The 8565-nt window shown below is 40.7% G+C and overlaps 1 long non-coding RNA gene across 1 annotated transcript; it reads right to left on the bottom strand.

Annotated features, from left to right (window-relative positions):
• Positions 1 to 2306: 2306 nt before the first annotated feature.
• On the bottom strand, positions 2307 to 5400 carry LOC132071631 (uncharacterized). The gene is made up of 3 exons (XR_009418156.1): positions 5335 to 5400; positions 3439 to 4011; positions 2307 to 2510 (listed from the first exon to the last, which is right to left on the bottom strand). It is a non-coding gene; the product is annotated as an uncharacterized LOC132071631 (long non-coding RNA).
• Positions 5401 to 8565: the final 3165 nt, after the last annotated feature.

Here is an 8565-nt window from a genome sequence, read left to right as displayed (position 1 = left end):
TGACAGTGTGAACCCATGACCCTGCTCATTTTTCAGAAGATCAGATACAGGTCTGCTGCTCTCAAAAATATTTGTAATTTCTGTAAACTTGGTCATCTCGTTCCCTTGGTGGCCTATAAAGCAGGACAGGTTGGTTATTGCATCCATGGGCCTTCACTCTTGGCTCTCTCCCATGCACACATCCACACTTGGATGCAGACATTGCTTTGGCTGATGATTGCTCTGAGCATGGCTGTGCAGGCACAGAGGCTTTGCAAATTCATTCCCCTGAAACAATCAGCATTTGACTTCTTAGCTTGACACAGCCAGAGCGTTGAAAAGAGATTATTACTGGGGCCTGAACAGGCTGAACTGGGAAATGTCCTTTTGTAAAGAAAAGCATGCTCAGTGATAATCATATTCTCTTCTGATCAGGAAGGGGCTATCACAATAGTGTGGCCCAAGAGTTAAAGAGCTTATTTTCTAAATCCCTTCATCCTCTCCAGAACCGTGAGACAGTGACAGCAAGTCACTTAACTCTGTCCAGCCACAGCTGTGTGGGTTTTGCATAATTAATTATTTATACCAAGGCAGACACAGTAATTAACTTCCAGATGAATATGATATTCTGATCAGAAATGCTTTGCATTTTAGCCATCCCTCAAGCAAGTAACTGTCAAAGCTGGACTGTTTGACAGAGTGGGTCCTGCCAAAACCCCTCCCAGACATCTGTTCTCAGACAAAAAGAACAGATTCTCAAAGCAGCGCTTGCAGACATTGCATCGTTTCAGCAGGCAAAGAATAACCAATTCACAAATTCAGGCTAATTTTGTCTGATTTCAAGACAGTATGCCAAACCTTGCAAAAAGCCTGGACCTGTTTTTTCAGTCGTAGGCACCGATGAAAATTGAGTGTTTCCTCATGCAAATCAATGGCCCACGCTGATGTCAGGCAGGTGCAGGTTGGGAATGAAGCCCAAGGGATTTAATATGAGGTGGGTTTGAAGAGAGTTGCCAATTTTTTTGATTTTCTTTGTTTTGGTGAACAGAAACGAACAATAACCATCAGCATTACAATAATAGTGAATGGCTTACTTGCTGTTACTGCTGTCTGCAGCATAATAGTAATTCATTGGAGTATGAATTTTATGCTGAAGCAAATTTATGCTGATTTTTTTCCCCTATTTTTTCTTTCTAGCAGAAATTTTTATTGATCACTAAAGATTGTGGCTGAATGTTCAGAAACAAAGATAGGAATTGATACCCTGAATGCAAACACAGCAGATAGACCCGACTGCAAATTGCATTTTTCTGTTGTGATTTCTGTTTTACAACGCAAATAATCACAGTGCTTTAAGACTGCTTGCTGACTTCAGTGGAAGTCAAGATGATGGCTGCAAGAAAGAGGTGACACCATAACAGAGACAAAGCCTTTCAAATGGAGGTACATATGTTTTATAATGCACAGTTCACTGACCATCTAGGAACTAGGAGCATGGCTGGTGGTTTGGGATGTCATTTGACACCCCAGGGTCCTGTAAGGCCATACCATTCTTCAAGAGCAGCTTAACCTCCGAGGTGCAGGGAGGCTAAGACAGCTGGGGAAGGACAGACGCCGGTCAGCCAGACTCCAAATACTCCTGAAGTCTGTAGTTTAGCAGTAGGAATGAGATGATCGACCAAAACCAGGCATCCCTACTCCACCACCACTCTAGATATTCTTTGAGATGGTGTTGGCATCCATCTGACCTTCAGTGGGCTGGGTCAGCTGGCTAAACTTGCTGACACCCTTACCACTACTTTATATCATTGTTGGGTCAGTTCTTTACTGGTTTGACTCCTAAAACAATGCCATGGGTTTGCAGTAAGTATCAAACTAAAGAAATAGAGTGAACAAGGAGAGGCATTTGTCAGACTGGTTTGTTTTACCAAGCTGTGCCCCCCTGAAAAAACAGAGAGCATATACACACAGCCAGACTTCAGCAGCAATGGACAGAAAGACTCTGCTAGGGATGCAGAGAAGGCTCTGTGGAAATGGTTTCAACCTACAAAGTCCTTGAGAGCTGCTTAATCAAGGAAACTGTGATAGAAGGAGCTATTACACAGGGTCCAGAGAGCAAGTTTATTTACAAACCATTCTTTAATTATTCAAGTACAAATTTAAATTTTTTACCTGTTCCTTAATTGTTACAGTTGCATCAATAAAAGTTTTGGAGTGCTCACCTTTAAGACCAGGAGACCAAAGCCAGCTCAGGTGTTGTTCACACATTGGCCTGAGACAATTCCAGCCCGCAAACACATGAATTAAACCAGGTACTTGTTAAAATACACAAAAAGACAAAGACAGCCAGGATTAATAAACTTGTGCATATCTAGAGGGATCTAGAAATCTTTCTTTAGTTCACCACAGGAACCCAAAATACTCTTGGATATGCATCAAGGAGCTGGAATGAAGGTCTGTGTGCAGGTTCTGTTACAGCTGCCCAGTGACACATTACTTTCCCATCCTATGAGATGTGTGGCAGTGGTAACCTGGAATTGATGGCACAGAGTTTTATTCAGGATGGTAATTCATATGTTGCTGCTCCCCAGTCCTCCTGCATGTTCAACACACACAATCCTCCTCCGGTGACTGCTACCCTGGACATGCCAAATGTGGCAGGAGGGAACCACCAGGAAACTCTGCACTATTTAGTGACTGTAAAGCTCAATAATGCATGCTCTATTCTGTGTAACTCACTGCTAAAGCCAATGAGGACACTTAAGGTTGTCCAAAATATCCGGCAAGCTGAATAATAAACTCTTTAATACCACTAGCCTCAATTTTTCATCTCCAGGCATCATTATCACAGAGGATCATCTGACAAAAATACACTTTACTTTTGAGTGTCAAGCTCACATGATGAAATCTAAACCACTCTTTTCAAGCATTTGTATTGTACTGCATTTTCAATATATCCTTAAATTATCTCCAATGACATGTTTTTTAGAGGAGTTGGTTTGCAAACTAAGCACCTGGTTTCCTGTGTCAGTCTTGTCCATTTAGAGCTAATTTGGTACTACACTGTGATGGACATGGAGCAGATGCCTAAACGACTCCTAAAGAGTTTTACTGGAAAATAAGACAGGTTTTTTTTTCTGCTTTTATGATCCACATCTTACTTGAGAAGGAAGAATTTGGCCATGGAAATAATTTCTTTTTGCAGTTTTTATGAACTCAAATAATGTTACTCTAATGAGAGTAGTAAAAGGGAAGACTTCTTTGGAATGACAGCTCTCCTTACAGTAAATGCTCCAGGATTATCCCTGTTCCTAAAGAACATAACAGAAGGAAAAAAATCAGCCTGCAACTTGAAACTGTAAAGAATTTTACACAGTTTGAATGTCAAGGCCAGATTCTTGTACTTATTGAAAAAAATATTAAAAATCCCAGATTTCCAATGCTGAGGTCAATACATACCTTGGTTGCTTCTATTTTCATTACAGGTGAGTTAAAGAAACAATGTTTTTGAAATAAGACATTTTTCCAAATGTTGTGCTGCTACAAGAGAATTCACATAGTTAACATCTTGTATGCTTTTGGAAGTGTGATGGTTTTGTATACATATTTTTTTCCAGAAAAGGAGCAAAGTCATGCAAGCCAGGAGAAGCAAATAGATGATGACTGGTTTTTTAAAGGCTCTGGATAGTGATTCAGTTTGCTGGCCAGGAAAGCTGAACCAGTCACGGGGAATGGGCAGAACCATGTTCCAATGTGTCAGTTCTCAACCTTTTTTTTTTTTCTAAAAGTATATATCTCTATAACCATCCACCATGCCCTCTTTTCTGGCTTTCTTTTCAAGGCTTGCTAAGCCAGCAGTTTCAGAAGCAATATCTCCTGCAAATTATTCTGCACCTGCAGCCAGAGCTGATGGGTCACTGAAGAGTGTGGGAGAGGAGCAGGCAAGAAGATTCTTTCACTCCCGTTTGCTCAACACCAGTGCAGTGCCACTGACTCCCTGAAGTGGGAGGGGACAATGATCCTCCAAGTGACCTGCATGGGGGAGAGAAGGAAGTGGCATTCCCTCTGCAGCATAAACCATGCTCACACCACCATCAGTTAAATGAGAAACAGATGATGATGGCAGATCAGTAACCAGGAAAAAGCAGAAACTCATGGTGGTTGTCAGGTAATTTAAACACAACAAATTCCACTGAATTATCTCTAGTCTGTCTCTTTTCTGAAAGCATAGGTCCTGAAGGAGCAAGGCTTTGCAAAGGAGAACAGTACTGACTCCATTTTGTCCAAAGCATCTCTTTTCAGCACGGAGATACTATTTGTTTTCCCCCTGCAGAACATGAAAGCACATGAGAGAACAATTAATAGCAAAAACCCAGCAGGGCAGCTGCGAGCAAGTATGCACAGCATGCTCCCCTGTTGCTTCTGGACTGGCAGTAGCCTGTCAAATGCCTGGAAATGAAGCTTTCTTGAGCCTTTATTAAGATTCATAGGAAAAGCAGGCCCCAAACCCAAAGACAGCATCAGCATGAAGTATCTCAGCCTCCTCTCTGCCACAAGCACAGCCAGCACATCTGGCTCAGACTCAGGAGGGGAATGAAGAAACTGGGTGGGTGTGCAAAGTGAATCTGTCAGCATTTACTTGCATGACAATCTGCCATGGAGAGTACGTGCCATGCACAATGCAATGTTCTCCAGGGACCCCTGCTACACCCTGGCTGCAGGCAAGTACACTCACATTTCTCACATCTGGCCCAGACCAGGACTGCAAAAACACACATACGCTTCACAAAGGGCTCTGTTGCCCACATAGGACAGAACAAGACTTCATTTTTCCCCCCTTTATGCTCTTTTGTAGGACCCATAGCAGGCTTAAATCCCATCTCTTCAGAGGCACTGCTGAAAATCTCAAGCCTCTCAAGTACAGATATTGTGAACTTTGCTCCTCCCTTCTGTTTATTTGACAATCTGATTAATTATTACTGGTTCAGGTGAGTGTGTGTACACATGCATCTGTATACTTATATAAGGCTTAAGGATACATGTGCACTGATTCATTCCAAGTATACATACAAGCACATATTCTGATGTGTGATAAACTGAACCCCCAAATAATCTCTCTGATTCTCTCTTTTCCTGCAACTTTGCATAGACATTTACAGGAGGGCAAACATGGTACAAATCAATGTATCAATTTATCATTTCACACAAAGATGCTTTTCACTACCTGAAGATGCAATCAGCACATTTGTGGAACATGAAAAATATAAAAGTTGTTATGATGTAGTGTTGCCATTACAGTACAAGAGTTCAACTGTCATTACATTGCAAGGGTTCCATATTGCCAGAGTTTTGTACCTCCTTGATGTTTCTTGTAGGCAGCTCCTCCAGGCATTGCCTCCTCCTTGTCCTCACAGCAGCCACCTGACTCCAGTTCCCTCAATCAGCCAATCCACTCTTTTATAACACTCTTCTTATTGGCTGCAGCTGTGGCCTGTTAACATCAGGCCTGCTCCTAATCTTTATTAATTGGCTCAGCTGCACCTCCTTAGGGGGTAAGATTACTTTCTATACTACCTTTATTTACTTATATTCTATCCCCCTACAATGTAGAGTTCAAATAGATGTATAAGTACTCTAGGAAGTACAAAAGTCCCTTCCTGGGCTTCCTTTCTGAAGCACTTAAAGCAAGCCCAGCTCCCCATGGTCACCTCAACACAACACCAAGAGCTGACTGGAAGAGGCAAGGGCACGCTGCTTGCTGAGTGAGTGGGAGAGCAAGCAGAGCTCCTGGATAAAAATGGATCTGTTATTCCTCACATTTCCACTCTTGTGACTCTCAAATCTGGATTTTTAGTTTTAAAAAAGTGCTTCATTTGCAACAGACTTGTCAGATAATATGGGTGTGTAGTAAAAATACTGAATTTTTGGATGATAAGGGACAGAAAAACATTAAATTCTGCCTGTGAATATAAGAACCACAGTTATTTACTGAGCATCCGAAGTTCCTGAGGTGCCTGTTGTGAGCCTTAGCTGGGTTAGCTGGTCAGACACACCAGCTCCTTGGCTGTACAAGTGACAATTTCAGCTCAGCAGATGGAGGGCCAGGCGCTGTGTCTGCATCAGGCTGGGGATGGAGGGACGCACCAGCCCCTGTGGCCGAGTTCAGCACTGCCAGCCCCGGCCAGGAGCTCTCTGGTGCTCTCAGGGGGTGCTGGAGAACAGCCCCAAGGGTTGTGTTCAGCATAACCTCCAGGCCACTGTGGTGTCTCACCTTTGCATGGCCACCAGTGTGTGCTCAAGGAGGTTATGGGCAGAGCAAGGGTGACCCTCCAAGAGTGTATGGTGATGCTGAACACAAGATTTCTTTTCTTTGGCACCTGAATCTTGGATTTGTGGCCTATGAGTCATTACATTATCAGCCAGTGAGTCTCCTCATCAGCTGATCAACTATATTTCAAACAAAATTTCCATTGTATTACGAACTGTGTTTTGAGAAAGTTAGACTGTGGGGTTTTTTACTCAAATTGAAAGAAAAGTTCCACAACCCTTCATTTTTATGAAGTAAATGTTTAATTTTCATCATGTTAAAATCAGATCATTTCTAGTTGCTTTGACTACTAATGCAGAAGTCTAAATGGTATAGCAAGATTTAAACATGTTGCCTTTGACATTATCAAGATAAAATAATTCAATAATTGCATGGAAAAATATGCTATTGAATATGATGTGGTATTCAAAAACCACATTTTTTTTCTGAATCAGCAGTGTCTCACAGAAAGCACACCCTTTGTAGCTTGATGTGAGCAAACATAGGTCTGCTTTTAAACAGAAACTAAACAAAGTTTAAATAATTTCCTGCATCATGACATTTTCCCCATTGCCTTCTTGATGACATTTTTGATCTATTCAGAATTGCAACTTATCAATTGTTATCAAGGAAGCACAAAGCAGACCTTTACAAAAATAAATGCCATATTTTTCAATTTATTGCTAAATACTCAATATTTCATTGATGGAAAAAATAATGGTAATGTATTCAGTAAAACTCTTGACTCAAAATGTATGCTTGCCATATTTTTCTTAGCTTAGAGAAGAAAAATAATTATTCCATTTTCATTTTCTTGATATATGAAAAGCAGTCTTTCAGCTGATGTTTTTTGCAGTATGGTGAGAATGGCCCAGCTGTACCATAAGCTGAGCACTTAGCCTTGCATTCAGAAATCACCAGCTTGCATTCAAAAGTCAGTCAGTCTTGTATTCAGGCAGCAAAGATCATATGAATGATAAATGATTTGTAATTCAAGATGCTTTTTTTTTTTTTTCTGGAGGTCAAAGGGCTCATCATTTTATGCTTTTCCAAAATTACATTTTTCTTTAGAAAGCAGGAAATTATTGAAATCCAGTATAAAATATGTATTTTAATAAGCAGAATATGGAAGGTATGACCTCTGTCACTTGCTAAGTGTATCAACACCTTGCATTGTCCCAGTGGTATATTTTAAGGAGATTTTAATATAAATTGAGTATTGAATGTGAAGATCTTTCCACTTTCCCATTTTAATGAACTTCTTTCAATGCCACTATACACAGTCAGGATCCTAAATCTGACTTATTGCTGCACTACATAATGCAAGACACGTCATTTGTGCACTGCAGTGGGGCTTTTCCTTTGTTAGAAGAAACAGTTTGTATCTCTTTGCTTGGATGGAGTAACTTTATTCAAACCATGTGTACATATTTTAATTACAGATAAAACCTTCAGATACCTAAAAGTAATCTTTTAAAAAAATGAAATAATCCTGGAAAATGGACATATTGTACAATTATAATTTAAAAAATAAAGACAGATGGTTTGAATAAGTGGCAAACTCATATTTTCATTGACTAGAAGCCTACACGTATTTGAGAAAATACTTTGAAATTAATTATTTGCCAAAAAAAGATGTCAGTGTTCTGGAGCTCTGCCACACTGTAGCATGTTGCTTGGTTGGATGAAAGTGTGAGAGGAAGGCAGATACGGACTCCATAATGATCTGTCATAATTCAGAGCAGTGGGGCAGATTCAAAATTAAAGCCAGCTCCAAATACCCTGGAGGAGCCAGTTTCACACTGCAATATGTCAGTAGTTTGAGAGTATCACTTTCTTCATCTCCAGCCTCACATTCAGCCTCACTCCTCTTTAATTTAGTGATTTTCTTTGAAAATGCTTGTTTTTCATTAACCCTCTGTGGAAGCCCATTTATTGACTATATCTTGGCCTGGTATAATGAATCTGTGTGTGAAGATTGAGCTTGTGGAGAGCACCTTGCTCGTTTGGACAGCTGAGATGAGAGAAGCTGAAACAGGACCTTGCTCTGCTCCTGCTGCATCGTGTAAGCTTGGGCTGTGTCTGTCTCCCTGCACTTCTCTTCAGGGATATAAGCACCTTCCTCTGCACTGATGGGATTTAAGCACCCATCCTATGCTGGACTGGAGCTTTTAAAATAATATGTACCATGTATGATGTAAAAAGGAAACTGCTTCTATAGTTTAGCTTGGTCTACTTGAAGTTTAATTATCTGTATTCTACAGGGAGCTGTGGGGTAT

The sequence above is a fragment of the Ammospiza nelsoni genome, chromosome 3 (assembly GCF_027579445.1).
Source record: "Ammospiza nelsoni isolate bAmmNel1 chromosome 3, bAmmNel1.pri, whole genome shotgun sequence".
Taxonomy (NCBI): domain Eukaryota; kingdom Metazoa; phylum Chordata; class Aves; order Passeriformes; family Passerellidae; genus Ammospiza; species Ammospiza nelsoni.
This window is presented reverse-complemented; position numbering and strand designations above follow the sequence as displayed.